Consider the following 22,518-nt stretch of genomic DNA (forward strand, 5'->3'; position numbering starts at 1 on the left):
CAAAGCAATGGCGAGATATCCGTTGGCCAACTAATAGACTTGTAAGCTATTCTGGAGCGAGAACCACATCTCATGCATTTTGATTTCCTTAATATAGTACTTGGTACATGGCAGGTATTCAGTAATTGTGTGTTAAATACAATTCTGGTAGACCTCCATGTTACAAAAAGAACCTAAATTGGGGGAAATGGAAAGATGTTATTTTTAACACTGTGGAAATCATTAACTTGAATCCTTATTACAGGAATAATGGGAGTGAATCATAAGTTATAGAAATTGTGACGGAGGTTTTGACTCATCATTGTTGCTAATCAAGGTAAATATAATAGCAAGCTGTGCCATCTATAAACATCGTGACAAGTTTGTAAAATAGAGCTAACACTCATTGCAGCAATTTCAAAGAGAAGAATTACATGAAACATGATGATGCTAATACGAGCCAAAATTCCAAAGAAAGCTTCTTCTCTAAGCAAACTGTTTCTTTTAATTATATCTCAAGAAAGAAGTTGAGTATAAATGAAAATAGCACATTTGTCAACAATTCACTCCCTCAGTTACCATGTATGCCACTGAATACAATCCAGAAAGATTTATTATTGTGTCAAAACAAGATGATGAGGTTCTACACCCAGAATGTAGATTAACGTTAGAAGGATGACTCAGGACTAATGGCATTGGTCTGATAGACGCTGAACCTATTTTTTTTTCTTTTTTTTATCTCCAAGAGTTCTTCAACTACAGGATAGAATGCCAACTCAGGAAGATAATTCAGTAAATACAGCCACCTTTGACTACAGACTGTTTTTTATTCAAGATATAGTTCCATGCAGCAAAGTAAATTTAGCAAATGAAAATATAGTCTTGACTTGCTATGGATGTCCCCTATCCCTGCCAAAAATGACAAGCTGCTTGCTCAAAAGCTGTCACTAATTAGCAGCTGCTGTTGTAAAGAAAACCAAAGTAAGTGCCAATAAAAACATATTGAACTGAAAGAAGGCCCTATGACAAGGAATGGGAAATGCAAGAATCTCTTTGTGACTAGTAAACTTATATAAATACTGGTAATCTAAATTTGGGAGGCATGGGGGTAGGGTAATAATGACAATGTATGTCTATCCATGCTTAAACAGGAGGGACTGCAAGATTCTCCTGACATCCTGAAAGTCACAGAAATGCCAAGGTGCTAATGTTATTGAATTCCATCACAACCATTTCCACCCTTCCAATAGGAGCCAGTCTTGGTTTTGGATAATTTTTCTTTGTCAATACTTTTGCCTCTGGCATCTGCATTTGTAGACATCATAAAAATTGAATTTTAAAAATACCATTCATGTCTAAGGACTTTGAAGGGCCAAACTCTGATGGTTCCAAATCTAATTGTTGACCCTTCATTTTACAGGTTGAAAATAGGAAGTAAAGCAGAAGTGATCTGCCCAATGTATATGAACAGGGAGGGAGGGAGTGGTAGAAAATCACTCCACCAGCTCTATGTCCACTGTTCTGTTTAAGAGGCTCTAAAGATCCTATTTCAACGCAAATTCCACAGATTACTTTTCAAATCATTCTCCAAAGCTCTCCTCTCTCTTGCTCCTTGTTTCTACCAATCAGGTAGAAAATCGATCCCACTATATTTATCTTTTTCCTCAACAGGTTAGTTTCTTTCCTTTAAAAACAATTAAGGCTATTTCCCCCCTAGTTATAGGTTTTTTACTCTCTTTTTCTCACTTCCTCCAGGTAGACTGCTAGTGAGCTACGATTATTTTACCTGTATTTGGACCCACAGGGTCAGGTTGTCTCTGTAGCAACTACTCAGAGAAATGAGATGAAAAAGAAAGAAAAAAAGGATGAAAGGAAGGGAGGGAGGAAGAGAGGAAATGAAAGAAGGGAAAGCAATCGAGCGAGAAGGACAGACTGGAAAGGGAGGGAGGGAGGAAGATATAATGAGAATAGAAAAAAGGTGAAAAGAAGTGAGTATAAGCACATAATTCCTTAATGAAGCTGCAATCAAAACCACTCTTGTAGCTGAGGTCCCCTATGTAGAGTACGTCTTAATGTCTGTATGAACAATTACAACAATGTATCAGTGATTTTCCAGTTCCTAATCAGGCTATCAGAAGAACAATTTATTTTATGAAACATGGGGAAAGACTAATCTCTGATATTACTGTCAGTGCAGGTTTATCAGCAAGACTTGGAACAGATGAACCTACAGACATACAGATCAGGAATCACATTTTCAAAGCTTTAATAACCCCCTAGTGGTATGCAACAAGACGTTGAATTAAGTTGTCTTTGGATACTCATTGTGTATGCATCACTGGCTAGGTCTAGGTACAAAGCAAAAAGTAAACCACCAGGGGAAAGAAAAACTGTTAAGTCTCCAAGCAAAAGGGTCATGTTGAAAAAAAGAGAACAAGCCAGACACAAAGGGGTAAATATTGTATGACTCCACTTACATGAGGTACCGAGGGTAGTCAAACAGGGACAGAGAGTAGAATGATGGTTGCCAGGGGAGGGGGGAGGGGAAATGGAGAGTTATTGTTGAATGAATACAGAGTTTCTGTTTGGGATGATGAAAAAGTTCTGGAGATGGATGGTGCTTATGGTTGCACAACAATGTGAATGTTCATGCTGCTGAACTGTCTGCTTAAAAATGGTCAAAATAGTAAATTTTATGACATATATCTCCCCACAATTTTTTAAATGGGGAAAAAAGCCAATTTTTGCCCAGTAAACTCCTATTTCCACCTTTAACTCTGAAATCCAAAGGAAGCAAAGAGATATTGACTTCCCCCTCCCTTTTCTTTCTCCCACAGTAAAGGGCATACTTGCAGTGCTGAGGGCTGAGGCTCTCTGGATACACCCTCTCTACTGAAATTAAAGGGGAATACAGCAGCCCCTGCATCTGCGGCGTCAGTTACCTGCAGTGCCGTACAATAAGAGACAGTATTTCAAGACAGACCACATTCACATAACTTTTATTACAGTGTAGTGTTATAACTGTTCTATTTTATTAGTTATTGTTGTTACTCTCTTGCTGTGCCTAATCTCTACATTAAACTTTATCATGGGTATGTATATATAGGAAAAATGTAGCATATATAGGGTTTGGTACTATCTGAGGCTTCAGGCATCCACTAGAGGCCTTGGAACATGTTCCCCAGGGATAAGGGTGGGAGCTACTATATGTATTTAACAAATAGTTATTTATTTATTTATTTATTTTGAGACAGAATCTTACTTTGTTGCCTGGGCTAGAGTGCCGTGGCGTCAGCCTAGCTCACAGCAACCTCAAACTCCTGGGCTCAAGCGATCCTCCTGCCTCAGCCTCCCGAGTAGCTGGGACTACAGGCATGTGCCACCATGCCCGGCTAATTTTTTCTATATATATTTTTAGCTGTCCATATAATTTCTTTCTATTTTTAGTAGAGACGGGGTCTCGCTCTTGCTCAGGCTGGTCTCGAACTCCTGAGCTCAAACGATCCACCCGCCTCGGCCTCCCAGAGTGCTAGGATTACAGGCGTGAGCCACGGCACCCAGCCAACAAATAGTTATTGAGGACCTCTTTCAGGCCAGGCTCTGTTCTAGGTACTGAGGATACAGCAGTGAACAAAACAGACATGGCTTTATGGAACTTAGATTCTAGTATTTACTATTAAATACTTTAATTGTACCTCTGTTAGTGTTTGTTTTTAACTTTTTTTCTCTTTATTTCTGTTGGGGCGAATAGGATACCACCTGACTCTAGAATCTTCAATATTTGGGGAAAAGTTTTAAAAGCATCTCAACAACACCAGACTAACAGGGGGATTACTGACTTTTGTGAAGCCTCGGCAATGTGCAAGCAATTTCTGATAAAATCAGGACATCTGTTCATCCCTGTTGAAAGCTGATTATCTTTATGGAGCTATAGTAGGTGCAAAACAAATGGGTCCAATCAAATTCCACAGTTAAGATCATTTTAGTGTGGCATTTGTCCCAGCTTTTGTCCAGAACACACAATTTCATCTAGAGGATAACTTTCATGCTTGCCACAATCAAATCAAATCCTTTATCTTTCAAAGATGATTTGCAGATTCAATCTCCACAAGGCACTAAAAATATGAAATGAGAAGTTAAAAATTCACAAGGGGACTCAAATTCCTACTCATAAATGAGTAGCACCACAAGAGATGATAGGTGGCTAAAAACATCAGTTTCTTCTTGTTCCCAAAGAATAAAATATATGTCAAATACTAGTAAAACGACAAATATCATCCAGTGAAAACCTGGGTATAACAAAAATATTTTGAAATACTTGAAAATGCCCACCTGTTTCTCAATTCAACACAATACACTTTTGTAGAATATTATAAATTTTAAATTAAAAGAATCAGACTCCTTAGGCCGGGCGCGGTGGCTCACGCCTGTAATCCTAGCACTCTGGGAGGCCGAGGTGGGCGGATCGTTTGAGCTCAGGAGTTCGAGACCAGCCTGAGCAAGAGCGAGACCCCATCTCTACTAAAAAATAGAAAGAAATTATATGGACAGCTAAAAAATATATATAGAAAAAAAATTAGCCGGGCATAGTGGCGCATGCCTGTAGTCCCAGCTACTCGGGAGGCTGAGACAGGAGGATCGCTTGAGTTCAGGAGTTTGAGGTTGCTGTGAGCTAGGCTGACGCCACGGCACTCACTCTAGCCTGGGCAACAGAGTGAGACTCTGTCTCAAAAAAAAAAAAAAAAAAAAAAAAGAATCAGACTCCTTGGAGCATAGCAACTTTTATATTAATATATGCTCTTAAGTTTTCATCTTTAAGGAAATATTTTAAAATATTTCAAAATAGGCTGTCATGTTATATTTGTAAGAAAGGGATGTTTTTTTCCCCTCTATAGTGATTATCTTCAATTTTATTGAGGAATCATTTATATTCAATAAATTGTCTCAGGATGTTTTATTTTTTATTTTTTTTTTTTTTGAGACAGAGTCTCACTCTGTTGCCCAGGCTAGAGTGAGTGCCGTGGCGTCAGCCTAGCTCACAGCAACCTCAAACTCCTGAGCTCAAGCGATCCTCCTGTCTCAGCCTCCCGAGTAGCTGGGACTACAGGCATGCGCCACCATGCCCGGCTAATTTTTTCTATATATATATTTTTAGCTGTCCATATAATTTCTTTCTATTTTTAGTAGAGGTGGGGTCTCGCTCTTGCTCAGGCTGGTCTCGAACTCCTGAGCTCAAACGATCCGCCCACCTCGGCCTCCCAGAGTGCTAGGATTACAGGCGTGAGCCACAGCGCCCGGCCTCAGGATGTTTTAAATATTATACTTAACCTATTTTTGGCACCATATTAAAATAAAGGGGTCCCTATAAAGCCCATCTAGTCATAAAAGCTCTCGAGTATTTTGTTTAACATTAAAAAAACCAACTAATTAGGCTTAGATGTTAGGCAATAACCCAAAGTAACACAGAAGTTCTATCCATTTCTTCAAAGGTTCCTTCTAAAACCAGGTATCTAAAAAAGACCATTAAGATAAACCAAGCAGGGGCCAAGGTGGGAGGATTGATGAGGCCAGGGGTTTGAGACCAGCCTGAGCAAGAGCAAGAGCAAGACCCACCTCTACAAAAAATAGAAAAATTAGCTGGGTGCAGTGGCATGCACCTATAGTCCCAGCTACTCAGGAATCTGAGGCAGGAGGATCATTGAGCCCAGGAGTTTGAAGTTGCAGTGACCTATGATGACACCACTATACTCTAGCCTGGGCGACAGAGCAAGAACCTGTCTAAAAAAAAAAAAGAAAAGAAAAACAAACAAAAAACATAAACTAAGTAGGAAATAGGCCTGAAGAATGGAGGAAAGTGGAGTTTAGGCATTACTTAGATTCCAGAATCTCTCTCTACAAGTCGCCTTTCTGAAGCTGTTTAGTCTTCCACGTGTATTTGGAGTTAACGGCCGTGCTGGGAACTTGGCAGTATAAAGTGAGGCTACTGCCCATCACCTCATCTAAGAGAATTAAAATCACTCCCTTCCCTTAAGTATTTCTTAAGACTAAAGCAACACAGGGAGGGAAATCTCTTTTGAAAGGAAAAATTTCATCTGCAACTAGATTTCAAATTTCAAGTATCAACTTTATATATTTCATAAAAATGAACAGTAAGACAAAAAGATGACTATGATTCTTTTCTAGGCAAACAGTTTCAAAAATGAAGCAAAACCAACACACCCAAAACAAACAAACAAATAACAAACACCCTACCTAAAAGTGATTTGACAGTCTGAGGTACACCTAAAACAGGATGGGCTGTTTTAGTTCCAAAGTGGTGAGCAAAGCCATGCAGACGCAAGAGACACTTTAGGCTAATGCATCATAACTCAGTACTCAGGCTCCTGCACTTTTCTGTAATATTAATAAAACCAACAGGCAACCCCAGCCTCTTCCTCCCACCCCCTTTCCAGTCCCCTTACAAAAGGAGCCATATTCCAAAATTATTTGCACATTTGTTGTTTGGAACATACAATATTTTCTCATAGAAACAAAGTTATAGAGAGATTAAAAAAATTCCTAAGTAAGCCCCAAAACCTCAGTTGATCTACATTCCTACAAAACCTTATTATCCTTTATGGTTTTGTTTCTGAAGGAAAAGTTAAGAATTTCTAGCCACAGAGATCAGGAATAATAAAATAATCTCTCTACTTCTGTCTGTTCCCATCCCCCTGCAGAGAGGGCTTTTTTACTCCCAAGAAAAGAGAGGGCTTCTGAGAAGAGGAGCTCCAAGGACTTGGGCAATGCTTCAACCATGCATGGTGCAGGAGTTTGCAAACAAAGGAGTGCATGTGTGGGTGTCTGTGTGTGTGTTTTGGAGTAGGGGTCTGGTGGGAAGCTTTAAGGGTATCGCCTTCTTCAAAAAAGAGATTCTTTTGCTCCCTTAGAGAGCAGTGGCTTCAGTTTCCACAGGGCAAGAGACCCCATTTGTATTCGTTGCTTGTAAGCTACATGTTATACAGCAGGAGACAGTCTATTCTCTTTCGTTTCCATAACTGCGCTGTCCCCTATGGTGGCTACTAGCCACGTGTGCTACTGAGCACTTGAAATGTAGCCAGTGCAACTGAGAAACTGCATTTCAAATTTTATTTCACTTAAATGTAGATTTAAAAACTGGTGCTCAATTTCATTACTGGAAACACTTCTTAAGTATGTTTGGAAAGAGTTGGGTATGCAAATCTACTTATCAACTAAAAGTTTTATGAAATTCGAACATAGTTCATGCATTTCTGGTGAAAATTTTGTGGCTAAATTGAGATATTTTGTAAGTATAAAATACATACCAGGCCGGGCGCGGTGGCTCACGCCTGTAATCCTAGCACTCTGGGAGGCCGAGGCGGGTGGATCGCTCTAGGTCAGGAGTTCAAGACCAGCCTGAACAAGAGTGAGACCCCGTCTCTACTAAAAATAGAAAGAAATTATATGGACAACTAAAATATATATACAAAAAATTAGCCGGGCATGGTGGCGCATGCCTGTAGTCCTAGCTACTCGGGAGGCTGAGGCAGTAGGATCACTTAAGCCCAGGAGTTTGAGGTTGCTGTGAGCTAGACTGACGCCATGGCACTCACTCTAGCCCGGGCAACAGAGTGAGACTCTGTCTCAAAAAAAAAAAAAAAAAAAAAAAAAAAATACATACCAGATTTCAAAGACTTAGTACAAAAAGAGGAATGCAAAATATCTAAAATATCCCAATAATTTTCATATTGATTACATGTTGATATATTTTTATATATTGGCTTAAATAAAACATATTATTGAAATTAACTGTTTCTTTTTACTTTTTATTAAGAGCAATAAGAAAATATATTTGAGGCTCACATTATATTTATACTGGATAGTACTGGTCTACAACATAAATATTTTACATATTCCTATACAACTCTTGCTTACAGTTTTCTAGTTTATATACATTTTACCTGTAACATTTATAACTTTCCTTCTATTAATGTTTTGTTTAGAAAGGAGAAAATTTTAAAAATGGTTCTACGTAGGTCTTACTATATTTATTCTAACATTTTAAAAATAAAATTATACTACTTGAGTTGAAAGTGTACAGAGTACTATTTTTAAAAATTATTATTCTGTTACATACTCTCTATAGAAAGATATGTTTAAGAAAACTAAATCTAGTGATTCTCTAATGGTGAGTATCCACCATCTGTTCAAGGAATATGAAATTCATTTTGAGTCTCATTAAAAATCTATCATAACACCATATTTCAAAGAAAATCATTATAACAACCTCACCTCTGTCTTTGAAAAGATTTAATGGTCCAAATAAAATGTCTAATAATTAAAATAGGATACATTCAGAGACATACTGATCTATAGAACAGAATAGATAAGAAGTAGATCTGAACACACATGAGAACTTAGTATAGGATAAAGATGAACTTCTGTTATCAGTGGGGAAAAGAAGGAGTTGGTGGGAAATGGTAGATTTTGGGGGGATAACTGGTGAGCCATTTATAATTGATTCAGATTAAAATTGTTAATATACGTGAAACATTTAGCTCAGCACTTGACATACAGTGAATGTCAATAAATATTAATTATTGTCATTAGAAAAAATATAAAGCTAAATTCCTACCTCACTTCCTATCACAAATAGAAAAAAATAAAACCATAAAATATTCTCAAAGAAAATACAAATGAAAATTTTATAATCTTCGGGTAAGGATATCTTGATAACCAGACCAGAAAAGACTATTAAACTAGACTAAGCATGTCTTGATAACCAGACCAGAAAAGACTATTAAACTAGACTACATAAGTGTGGATTTTCTTGTTTGTTTGTTTGTTTGAGGTGGGGTCTCACTCTATTGCCCAGACTAGAGTGCAATTGGCATGTCACAGCTCACCGCAGTCTTAAACTCCTAACATTTTTGTACAGCAAAAAAAATATTATACAAAGTTAAAAGCCAAAAAACAAAAATGAGATAAAATTACTTCTAATATGTAAGACAAAAGAGCTCTGGGAAAATTAAAACACCTATAATAGAAAAACAGGCTAATGATTTAAAAAGGCAAATCACAAAGAAACAAAATGGTCAATAAACATATGAAAGCAATTTCCAACCTTGCTAGAAATCAAAGAAATACAAACAAATGTGAGAGACTGGCAAAGATGAAAAAGTTGTCAATACTCGGTTAAGGAGGACATGGGGAAATGGCCATCATCTGTATACTGGTGGGCAAGTAGCCTGGGATGAGTCTTTTGGAAAGGCAGTTTGGCACTGTTTATCCAAATGACTCAGCAAATCCACTTCTAGAACTTACAGTCAGGAGATGTGAAAAAAATCTACTCAGCCTAAGAATCAGCATCACAGTGTTGTTTATAAAAGTGAAAAACTGAAAACAACCTAAATATCTATCAATAGATATGAGTGATTAATTATAATTATGTTAGGGCTATACAGTGGAATACAGACCTTAAAAATGTTGAAGTAGATTGATATTTATTGAGGTTCCAGGGAAACAAGTCCCTACTGAGCCCCCAAACAAGATCAAACTAGAGATTTGTTTTAATCATAAATTTAGACTATTTGTTATCTTTTCTCCATATTCCCCCACCTCTATTAATTTTGTTAATGGAGAACTGATTATTTATACCAGGGGATCTTAACTGGAGTCCATTAATCCTTTACTATGCATGCAAAATTTTATGTGTAAGTATATTTTACTGGGAAGAGTCAATGGTTTCAATAGAGCCTTGAAAAGTCCCCAAATCCCTAAATGGTTAGGAACCACCTGCATATATATATATATATATATATATATATGTATACACACACACACACACACACACACACAGTTAACAGACCAAGTTGTTGCCTAACTTGGCCTTAGAAAGCACAAGTGATTGTATAGCCCATTCACTCACTAATCAACAAATACTTACTTAGTACTTACTAAGTACTTGATTGGCAGCCCAATTACCATAACATTTTGGAATAAATTTCTTTACTCACTTTGGAAGTATTTTTAAACACATTGGCATATACACAACCCCAAAAATTCCTCTAGCAGCTAAGAGACAAAAAGCAGATTAAAGAGTTTCAAACAAAATAACATCATTAACTTCTGAAAAAAGTAATTTTTTTAACAGTCTTTTGAATCTTTTGAATTTGAGATCCTTTAATAGAGTTAACCTTAAGATTTATGGTCTTGGAAACAGACTTATCTTGGTGATGATATCCAAGTTCTCAAAAGCAGACAAAGACTAGAACAAAATCAAGTAACTAGTTCTAAATGAAGTAATAAATCATCTTATATATTAATTTTTAAAATGTTTTATAAGTTACTGATGCCCTATTATGAAATACATTGTGAGGCCAGGCGAGGTGGCTCACGCCTGTAATCCTAGCGGAGGTGGGAGGATCCCTTGAGGCCAGGAGTTTGACACCAGCCTGAGCAACAGCCAGACCTCATCTCTATCAAAAGTAGAAAAAATTAGCCAGGCGCGGAGGCTCATGCCTGTAGCCCCAGCTATTCGGGAAGTTGAAGCAGGAGGATCACTTGAGCCCAGGAGTTTGAGGTTGCTGTGAGTTACAAAGACACCACTGCAGTCTACTGGGGGATGGGGGGGTGGGGGGGGCGGGTGGAGAGTGAGACTCTGTCTCAAAAAAAAAAAAAAGAAAAGAAAAGAAAAGAAAAGAAATACACTGTGCCAAATATGAGGCCCTAAATTTACATGATTTTTAAAATTATCTCATGGTTTGGCAAAAATGATTCAGATACATAGAGAAGAAAGGGGATTATTCTAAATGGTCACAATAATATACTGATAAAACAGATTACAAAGAAAATCAGCACCTGTAAATGAACAGAAACCAAAGGAAAACATAATTTTGAATTAAATGAGATGATCACACTTTCAGGAGGTAAGCACTAAAAAGCAAAAAAGAACCAAAAATCAACAGAATGATTCGTTTATGTAGGCATATTGAGCAATATATGTTTATACTTTTATCTTTAATATATAAAAATACTTATTTACTTCATGCATCTTAATTAACTACTTATGGATTTAGGTTTCAAAAGCACTAAAATGACCATATGATTTCTTTTATGTTTTAGTACACCTCAAACTGGCTTAAAATAAAATTCTGTTATGGCAATTCAACTGCAATGAATAACAAGGCACAATCCAAGTTGAGGTAGATTTTTTACTTAATTAAATTTTACATGAAATAAGTAGATCTGCTGGGCTAAAAATATATATATATATTTTTTTAAGGTTGTAATTTTACTTGCTGCAAAGTGATCAGACCTAAATAGTTGTGCTCCAGAATTCTCCTAAAACATCAACTAGTAATTTATTTTTATTCCTCTTCTTTGAACTCCTTAAAATGTTAAAATGCTTTTAAACGCTAATTCTTGTTACAAAGAAACTGTTTAATGTGAATTTAATTAAGACAGAACATAAGTCTCTGGTATTAGCAATGACATATACCCGAGAGAAAGTATCTTTCACTAGAGATTTCCTTTACCAGATATTCCCAAATGAATACCATAATAAACATTTAGAGAAGTCATTAAGTATGACTAATGGAATTATAAGAAAAAGAAATCCATGAGCCTAGCAGCCTTCATAGGTATCATGAGGAAGAAGAAAGTAGTACTAAAGCAAATGCAGAAAATATATTGAAATAATACAAGGTTCAGAGTTGCAAGAAGTTAAAATAAACTAGGCCAAATTTTTTTTCAAAAGTTGAAGAAAACCCCGCAAACACACATCTCCAACATGAAATGAATGGTAACTTAGCAAAGCATATATACATATAAAACAACATAATTTCTTTAATTATATGTACAAAACAATGTAATTCTTCATTAGCTTCTATATAAAAATACAGGACATACCACCAAATATAAGAAATAACTCAGTCCTCAAGTTGAAATTATTTTAACTCTGAAAATGTTAAATACAATTAGGATGGTTTCAATACAGTTCTTCAACCAAAGGTATCACATAACAGTATACTGGCCAGATGTAGTGGCTCACACCTGTAATTCCAACACTTTGGGAAGCCAAGGTAGAAGGATCGCTTGAGCACAAGAGTTTTTGAGACTAGCCTGGGAAAAATAGTGAGACCCTGTCTCTACAAAAAATTTTAAAAATTAGCTGGGTATGGTGGCATAGGCCTACAGTCCCAGCTACTTGGGAGGCTGAGGCAGGAAAATCACTTGAGCCCCAGGAGTTTGAGGTTGCAGTGAGCTATGATGATGCCACTGTACTTCAGCCTGGGAAAGAGAGTGAGACCTTGTCTCTTAAAAAACAAAAGCATAAACAGTATACCATACCAAATATTTAACATAAACATCACAAACAACTCATTTTTCTGTTCCTAAAATGAAAACACTAACTGAAAACAAAAAACAGGTTTTGCATTCTAAGATAAATAAATATACAAAATCCTTTTTCAAAATAACTTTTTTGTGATTACAAAATGATTCTCCATTATTATTAGAGAAAAATGGAAAGATATCAGAAAGCACACACACTCACATAAACACACCCCCCTAGAACTTCACAACCCAAAAGAAATCCTTTTTCAATGCCTATTCTTTTTTCCAAGAACAACTATGTGATTGTTTTGTAATTGGACTTTTCATTTAGTAACATATTGCAAACTTTTATGTAAGTCATTAAATATTGTTTTTATAACACAATTTTAAAATGTTGAACAGTATTCCATTGTATAGATATATATAGATGTAATAAATGTTCTGCATTAAACCTCTAACACAGAACACTGAGGTTGTTTCCAATCCATTGCTATTTTAAATAATACTGTGAAGAACATCCTTTTATACAAATCTTTGAATATATTTTGCATTATGTCCTGGAACAAAATTCACCTAAATTTAACTGCTCGGTCAAAGGGTATAACACTTTTTAAGGCCCTCAGTACTTATATCAAACTGCCCTCCAAGAAAAGCACCAATTTACATCCTGACCAGTGAGTATGGTTCTCCCACAGTCCCAATCAACACTGCTTTTAGTTTTTTTATTTTTAATTTTTATTTTTTGAGATAGGGTCTCAAAAACAATCCTAACCTTTGGGAGGTGCAAAGGTTGCTTGAGACCAGGAGTTAGAGACCAACCTGAGCAAGAGCAAGACTCCATCTCTACAAAAAATAGAAAAAATTGGCCAGGTATGGTGGCATGTGCCTATAGTCCCAGCTACTCGGGAAACTAAGGCAGGAGGATCACTTGAACCCAGGATTTTGAGGTTGCAGTGAGCCATGATGACACCACTGCACTCCAGCCCAGGCAACAGAGCAAGACCTTGTCTCAGGAAAAAAAAAAAAAAATTCATATGTTTTCTCTAGCCTTACAAAGTCAAGGAATCATGCTTCATCACCAACTCAGCATGTGAATTACAGCCATGTCATTCAGGAAGCCAAAGCCTTCCATTTTGTTTTGATAGCTTCGATAGTTAAGAAGAAATGCCAATCTCTATATACGTTACAAAGAAACTAGTATTATATTTTCACGTGTTATTTAAGCTCACTGCAAGATAAACTCATCTTTAAAACACGACTACATTTCTATATTTATTGTTTCCATATACAGAGTCACGCGCTGTGGGACATTCCGATCAACAAGGGACTGTGTATACGACTGGTCCCATAAGATTGTAGTGGAGCTGAAAAATTCCTATCCCCTAGTGACGTCATAGCCATCACAATCTGATATGTCTCACTCATGTTTGTGGTGATGCTAGTGTAAAAAAAAACCTACTGTACTGCCAGTCACATAAAAGTATGGCACATACAATTATGTATAGCACATACTACTTGGTAATGATAATCAATGATGATTTACTGGTTTATGTATATACTACATTTTTTATTAGTAGTTTGGAGTGTGCTCTTTCTACTTATATATTTAAAAAAGTTAACTGTAAAACAGCCCCAGGCAGGTCCTTTAGGAGATATTCCAGTAGCAGGCATTGTTACTTTAGGAGATGACAGCTCCGTGTGTGTTGTTGCCCCTGAACACCTTCCAGTGGGACAAGATGTGGAGGTGGAAGCCAATGTATATTGCTGATCCTGACCCTGTGTGGGCCTAGGCAAAGGCATGTGCTTATATTTAAGTTTTTAACAAAAAAGTTTAAAAAGCAAAAAATAAAAAATTTTAAAAATAGCAAAAAGCTAGAATAAAAATATAAAGAAAATATTTTGTACAGCTATACATGTTTGTGTTTTAAGTGTTGTTACAAAAGACTCAAAAATTTGAAAAAAGTTAAGTTTATAATGTAAAAAAGTTACCGTAAGCTAAGGTCCATTTATTATTGAATAAAGAAAAAATTTTAAATAAATTTAGTGTCGCCTAAATGTACAGTATTTATAAAATCTACAGTAGTGTACAGCAGTGGTCCCCAACCTTTTTGGCACCAGGGACTGGTTTCATGGAAGACGATTTTTCCACAGACAGGGTTGGGGGGAGGGGGGAGGCGGAGCTCAGGGGGTGATGCCAGCTATGGGGAGCGGCTATAAATACAGATGAAGCTTTGCTTCCTGGCCTGTTGCTCACCTCCTGCTGCGCCCCCCGTCACAAGCCGCCCCCTCCCAGTTCCTAAGTTTCATGGAAGACAATTTTTCCATGGATGCGGGGTGAGGGGCCAGGCGGCAGAGCTCTGCAATCCGGTCTCTAACAGGCCACAGACCGGTACAGGGCCACAGCCCTGGGTTGGGGAAATGCAGGTGTACAGTAATTTCCCAGGCCTTCACATTTGCTCGCCACTCACTCACTGACTCACCCAGAGCAAGTTCCAGTCCTGCAAGCTCCATTCATGGTAAGTGCCCTATACAGGTGTAACTTTTTAATTTTATCTTTTATACTGTATTTTCTGTATCCTTTCTATGTTTAGATACACAAATACTAATCACTGTGTTACCATTCCTGCAATATTCAGTGCAGTGACATGCTGTACAGGTTCGTAGCCTAGGAGCAACAGGCTACACACCATGTAGCCTACATGTGTAGTAGACTATACCATCTAGGTTTGTGCGAGTATAGACTATGATGTTCACACAATGACAAAATCACCCTAACAATCTATTTCTCAGAACATATCTCTGTTGTTAAGTAATGCTTGACTATAGTTACATAACGGAAAAAAGAAAAAGATAAAAATACAAAAAGAGGGACTAGTTGCTTTGTAGCCCTACATATTAAACCTTCAAGACCTTCTGGGGTAAGGCTCTACAATATCTAATTCTCACTATACATAATTCTCCCTCACTTTCTATGAGAAACAGATCACAAGTCCTAAAAACAAATGCACAGGGTGAACTGTTTCACTCTGTAAAGAGCTGTATATTTCTGTAGATCTCTAATTTGCTACTTTTCCCAAGCCTAAAAGATGACCCAAAGATTAAACATTAAACAAAAATAACAAAAAAATAGAAGTAACATTATTTCTAAGAGAACATTTTACCTATTTGAAACTATAAATATCTTATAGACTGCTATGCTACAAAGCTGGTAAATTCCAACTTTTGGTACCTTAAGAGGTTAAATACTCAACAATTGCCTTTTATATGTGCTACAATGACATTTGTGAATGTGTAGCTTATTTAAGACATTTAGCCCAGGCTGGATTTTTAAAATCCCACTCTTCCAAAAATAGTGATTTGCTACCAGCTATAGGCTATGAATTTTAGACAACGCAAACTTTTCACAAACTTTCTTACTTACCCTCACCTAAAGGCTGGAAAACCCCACTGAAGACTTTTAAAACTCATCAGACATAGAAAAAAAAAAACAGCTTTAATTGTAGGATCTCACTGACACAAACATAAGGAAATTCTGAGTTATAGATACCCCACATTAAGCTTTTTCCACTGACATTGTAACTTCTGTCAACATTCACAGAAAATTCAACCCTGGTCAAAGGTGACAGTTGACAATCCTGGAAGCTAACATCCTCTGTTTATTTGAACAAGTTATACTCTCTCTCTGCACAGGGAATTGAAGTTTTTCTTGTCTGTGATTGGATCTCCAAAATTCAAATTACTACACTTTAAGTGTTGTAAATTCTGTCTCCAAGATTTAACTTCACAATCCAACCCCAAGGAAAAGTGCTGAGAGAAAATAAGCATTATACATGAAAGCGAATACATTTCTGAGACTCATTTCTAACAGCCTGTGCAGAGCTCCAGACACTCAATAATTAGGTCAGTTGCCTTAAAAATTAGCCTAATAAGTGAACACCTTAAGTCTATCTCAGAAATCACAATTAGTAGCCCTAAAAAGCTTCAATAAAATAAGCATACACCATAAATCCCTTCAAAATAAAGTTATAAATAAAATGAGCTGGACACTTGGATTTCAGTACAGGTGTGTATATCAACATGAACCCCCTCCATTGGTGCAAATGATCCTTTTGTTTGTAAACAGAGGCCAAGGAGACAGCTTATAGCACTTCCCCTATGATGTATATGGTAACACTACTAGAACAACAACTTAAGACAACTTAGAATAAAAATGAAGACTTTCTCTGTATTAACATCATTTCTACCAGGATTATGGGGAAAATATTTATCACCACCTCCATAAACATAAGGAAAAAAAATCCCAAACATAAAAATATGTTCTATTAAAAACAACAGAGTCCATTTTGGAATACAAATAAACAAATATAAGCCTTAAAGAAATCAAATGTCTTATTACAAAGTTGCAGGGCAGTGGTTAAGGATGCAGCCTTTGGAATTGGCTCTGCCTGGGTCTGGATCCAGCCCTGCCATGACCCAAAAATGTGACCTTGGAGAAGTTACTTAACTTCTCTGTGGCCATTTCTTCATTGTTTATCTGAAGAGAACCCACTCCTCTGAGGATCATGACTTAAAACATGGCAAGAGCTGACAACAGAGTCTGCTTGGCACACGGTAAGTAAACAGCAAGCATTAGGTCTTATTTTTACTATCTTCATACTTGAAGGCATTGGAACATTTTCTCAAACTCTGGGTTTTGAACATAACTTGAAGTATTTTTAATTAATTTTCTGTTCACTTCTTGAAAGAGGGCATAAGAATTATTCTATAATTAGTATCTTCCCAGATGAGCCCATAGTGGTGAATAGTTATTTTAAATAGAAATCATGGATGTGGCTGTTACTGGTAACATTGGCTTGATTTCCCAGATGCACAGAAATCCCCTACCAGGGGAAACGAGCAGTATTAGAAAATTCTTGGGTTTGTCCTGTTACCATTGCAGGGTAAAGCCAAATTCGCATTTACTAGCCTGATGGGCATTGAAAATATTAGTCACCAAATTAATCCCAACAAACAACAATAATTGATTGGCTCATTGATGTATTTCCCCTTGTCTTCCCCAACCTTTCTCTAGTCAGAAAGGAAAGTTTTCATATTTTCTGAGAATCTCATTGCTGCTCTCAAACCATGCTCTATATCTTAGTAGAATTTTAAAAAATGAGTCAGCACAAGCACCTCAAAAAACTGAATACCCAATATGGAGCTATTTCTCTTCATAATAGAAATGTGCAAAAATAATTAAAAAAAAAAAAAAGGTTATTCAGAGTGCCAAAGGTAATGGAAGAATACATGGAGAATGAATTTTGCAGATTTTGCAAGGTAGCTTCCAAAAGTAGGTAGAAAAAGGTAAATGTTCTTTATCAATCAATACATGTGTTTTTCATCTGAATGGTATAATCCACGGGAAAATGGACATAATTACTATGGGTAAACCCAAAGAAGAAAATATCGTGTATATGACAAATTACAACTTCTCCTTTCTTGACTACTAGGGTGGGGGGAGGTTAAGATACTCCAAGTATTAACTTCACTTGCAAATTGCACTGTACATAGCTGTGCACCATGCTACCGCAATACTGCTTTTCGTAATGTAATCCAAAAGAAAATTTCGAAAAGGTAAACTGCCCCTAAACTGCAAACACATTTGAATACCAATTCAGTCAGGAGTCTAAATAGACATTACCCTTCTTAGAATAAAGTGAATTAAAGGCCAAAAAGGTAAACTGCCCCTAAACTGCAAACACATATAAATACCACCAATCCAATTGGGAGTCTATTTAGACATTACCCTTCTTAGAATAAACTGAATTAAAGGCCAGGAAAAGACCACTGGCTTTAATTAGGGAAACAATACTATACAGACTTCCCAAGGCTCCACATAACTCATTCTCCACCATTTTTATTAAAAGTGACCTACCACCTAAAAATTATCCGGGAGGGTCAAGGAAGAATTGTAAGGCTGAAGTGCATTCCTCCAGAATTCTACTACCATACCCTAAATTTCTCCTTGTTCTTATTTAACTCTTCCATGACACTGTGTATGGTTTTCAGGTGAGTTCAGAAAAAACCTGCTATCGCCACTGTTTAATACACGGGATTCTGTATCATATAAACCGAGGGCAGTTCCTTTTTAAAGCTCTGACTTTCAAGGCTCTACATAACATGTTTCAACTCTATGTTAGTGCTGTATGTTTTCCAGGTACCTGGGAGGAAACAGATAGCAACGGCCCCATTTTTCTGTTAATTGCGCCTTTGTTGTTGTTGTTGTTATTGTTGTTCTTGATGTTTTAAGACTCCTTCAAGGCTGTTAGACCTTGAAGAGAGCTGGTGAAAGATTTAAGGATGTCTTGCCTTCCAGATTGGGTATTCGGGCTTAGCTCAGTAAAGCTGTCGTGAAGCGGTACAATGGGTCTCAAACACAAACCACATGGTATCTGATGTTTGTCTTTATATGTTTAAAATAAAAATGTGACACTACAAGAAGGTTAACATGTGGACCTAATTTTGAAAATACAAACAGGAAGCACCCCCACCCCAATATTACCATTTAAAAAAAGGAAACCAAACCTCAAAGATACCTTCCAAGGAAGTCATGGGTGTGACCAAAACTAACAAAAGTAATAAAACATCATCTAAAACCCTGAAACCACCAAAAGTGAGGGTCTCATTCAACCAACTAAAAATATAACACCTGTAACTTACTCCTCTGTTTTGATTAGTAAAAAGATCATAGATTTAGATACGTAAAATCTTCTCCACACTGGCTTAAGTCTTTCAGTAGTAAAGGATCATCATTAATAAAACATCCAATGTCAATATTAATCATAGTGGCCTTATTTGAAGTTTTTTTTTTTAACTTCAAATAAGGCCACTATGATTAAGAGTAAACACAATTTTAAAAATGTTTTATCACTGTGATGCTTACAATTTAAATGTACAAAAAACTGTCTGCTCAATGGAAACTAGATTGTTAAATTTGACTTTCTTATTCCCAGAAATAAGCATAAAACTGTTCTGTTTCCAACATTGCAGGGGAAAAAACACTTCTGATTTTAGAACAGTTCTATTCACAAAGCTCAGGTTAAAAAAATTATTTTTCCTTTAAACATCACATATTTGAGGACAGTGATACTTCAGAGCTAACTTTTAAACGTTATTAAGTTCCAGAGCCAAAGTATTTTTATACTTTATTATATAGTAAAAGGACAGTCTTCTGAAGAGCTCAGTAACCTGAAATTGTCAGACAGCTTTTTACAATGTTGCAAATGCTCAAAAAAAAAATCATAAAAACTGGGTTTTTTTTTCTTTCCTTTTGTAGGAATAATGTCGTAAGCTACACTCTAATACAAGGGGGAAATGTGTCATTGACAGTTAGAATATCCAGAAATATGTGAATAACTTTAGGAGATACATACGTGTTTGTAGGGCACGTAGTTAGGCTTCCTTTGATTCTACAGTCAACCTGCATCATGTTATTCACCTGTTTATAACATCTTCCTTTTACAATAAGATCAAACCACCTGTAGCACCTACCTACATAACAACAAGCCAAATAAACTACAAAAAGCATATTCATAAATATAAGCCTAACACAAATTACAAAAGACTTGAATAGTAACAATAATATAATTTGAAAAAAATTGACATTAAGTGCCCAAAAAAGCAATACATGACAGCTTTAGTCTTTGTGGCTTTTGGATATGTAAATGAAATAAAAACAAAATCAATTGAGAGGAAGAAAATGGAGATGAAAAGTCAGAGCAAGATAGGAAGTATTGACCAAAATATTTATGTTGTAACACTCCAAACGATGATAGCACATTTTTCTCCTGCTACCAAACGTATCATGAAGTACACATCTAAGAAACACATCCACCTTCAATTTCTTAACGCAATCCCTATTAATATCCTGTTAGCAAAAATACAAATACTGAAAAGATGAGGGCTGGAGAGAAGGTGGGAGAATTTATTAAATTAGGTGTACTGCAAAGATTTTGTGCAGTTTAGCTCCAAGTTATGCAATAACCAAACTGCTGGTGATAGAAATCAACTCTCTTTTTTTTTTCTGATGGTTTAAAAAACAAAACACAACAAAAATTCTCCATTCCTTCTCTATGTCTCAACCTGGTGCTTCAAATTGTCATCTTGCAGAAGCTACAGAAAATAAGTCATCTACTCGATAACACTTACCTGACCAAAGGTGTGGTGTTGTTTTAATTCAATATGACAGAAATGGCAAATTGTCACATAGTAAATTTTTCTTAAAATCAGCAGCCCCCTTTCCCATTTAGCCGTATCAATTCTAACAACTGTGATCTTCCATGAGATGGAAACTGGTACCAAATGGACAAACAAGCAAAAAACCTGAAGCCTTAAAATAAAACAAATCGATAGGACTCTCCTTATTTGAAATGATCAGAACCAATTCAACGTTCATAGGGTTACAAAATGAAATTAGAAAAGCATAAAAGGCACACTAAATAAAATATATCCGCCTCTAGGAACTAAAGGCAATGCATATGAAACAATATACTACAAACAATGAATGAACAATGATAGGATGTTGGGGGGAAAGACAAAGTTCTATTATCTTAACTGAACGATAACAAAATTATTTAAAATAATGTAGATTCAACAGCTGAAGGCTTATGACGGCCCAGGAGGCTATCCAATCACTTTGGAAACCTCAGATACAAGCAGACGATAAACACCACTTGAAGACTGAAAAAATGACATAAGCCCAGTGTAATATTTGGCGACACACTGGCCCTTTCAAGGGGCATTCCCCGAGGACATTCCAGAGAAAAGTTATGGAATCGTGATCAGACAAAGATCTATATACTTCACGGTGCTGTGGGAAGAGCGCTGATCTGAGAGTCGGAAAAGTTTCAGTCCCTGAACCACTGCCCGGACAACTGTGCCAACTGAGCAGGGCACTCAGTCCACCGGTCTAGGCCTCAGTTTCCTCATCTGTACAATAAAAGAATGTGGCATAATCGCTCTGGTCCTTCCAGTTCTAACATTCTATGACCCACTTTTGGCACTATTTATTCAATACAAGGTATGACGGGATCACAGGGAACAAGAAGAAAAAGAAGTGGGCATGGCTCTTCGGGAAAGACAAAATCCGTTATCTCTTTGAGCCTTTCAAATTCTTGTGGTTTTGATTAATCCCACCTTCCTAAAAGCTGGCACTTGTTTGCTCCTGTGCCTTTCCCATCACTGCTGGCTACAAGTGTTTGCAAACGCCTCTTGCTCCATGCAAGTTCTGTCCTCTTTGGTCACCCTGACCATCTTGCCAGATTCCTTTAGCCTCAGACCAGCTCTGTGATACAACGACTCCCCTTCGACTCTCCATATCTACCCTCGACACCAGGAGCACTTTTTTACTCTTTATCCCTGGCTAAAAAAAACAACTACAACACCGCATCCCACTGTCACACGTACAAGCCCAGGCCTGGCGGGTCCTGATGTGGGGTCCCGCCCCCCGGAGCCTTATCAAAATGTTCGTATTTGTTGTCTTGACTCCTTATAAGGCACTATTTCTGGAAGCTTTGCTGATACCCCCCACCGCACCGGGCACCCCTAGGCTCAACTCATCCCCGGGAGTAACAGGCACCTCTTTTTTAAAAAAGAAAAAAAAGCAGTGAGACGACACGGGCTATTCGGAATGGCAACATGAAGGTGTGAGGTGGCCGACAGCAGCTCCCTTCGCTCTTAGGGGTTCAGCGCGGGGGTCCTCGCACACCCACCCAGACACACGCGCACGCAGTCTGCATACTGCACACCCTCCACCCGCCGCAGCGTCCGCCCGATCCCCCTCGCGCGCCCCAACACTGTCCCCCGGCTCGCCTGCAGCCCGCCCCACTCCCCTCTCCCCCAGCGCACCCCTCACCCAGCGAGCAGCCACTGTGGCCGCCTCGCCGCCCGGGGAGCGATGGCGGCGGCGCGGCCCTGCCGGGCGTCTCGGCGGCTGGAGAGCGGGGCCCCGCCCGGGCTGGCTCCCCGGCCTCGCTGCCCGGGCCCCGGGCCCAGGGCTCGCCCCGCGGCTCCTACCTCGCTCAGCCCCTCGGGCGCCAGCGGCTGCTCCGGCCCCGCTCTCCGGCTCGCCCTCCCGCTCGCTCCCTCCCTCGGCCGGGCCCCCGCGCGTAGTAGGCTGCGCTCGGTCCCCGCTCGGGGTGACGGCTCCGGCCGCCGACTCTCCTCCCG

At 37.9% G+C, this 22,518-nt stretch overlaps 1 protein-coding gene across 3 annotated transcripts in view; it reads right to left on the reverse strand.

The window, feature by feature from the left end:
* LOC138392139 (signal transducer and activator of transcription 5B) overlaps positions 1-22,518 on the reverse strand; it is a 61,673-nt gene that overhangs the window by 38,852 nt on the left and 303 nt on the right. For 2 of the 3 annotated variants that reach the window (XM_069482550.1, XM_069482554.1), the window contains exon 1: positions 22,366-22,494. The exons of the other annotated variant lie outside the window; for it this stretch is intronic. The gene's annotated coding sequence lies outside the window, so the exon portion shown is untranslated. Of the gene's footprint in view, positions 1-22,365; positions 22,495-22,518 lie in introns of those variants that run through there. 3 annotated transcript variants of the gene reach the window in all.

This window comes from Eulemur rufifrons, chromosome 9, assembly GCF_041146395.1.
Source record: "Eulemur rufifrons isolate Redbay chromosome 9, OSU_ERuf_1, whole genome shotgun sequence".
Taxonomy (NCBI): Eukaryota; Metazoa; Chordata; class Mammalia; order Primates; family Lemuridae; genus Eulemur; species Eulemur rufifrons.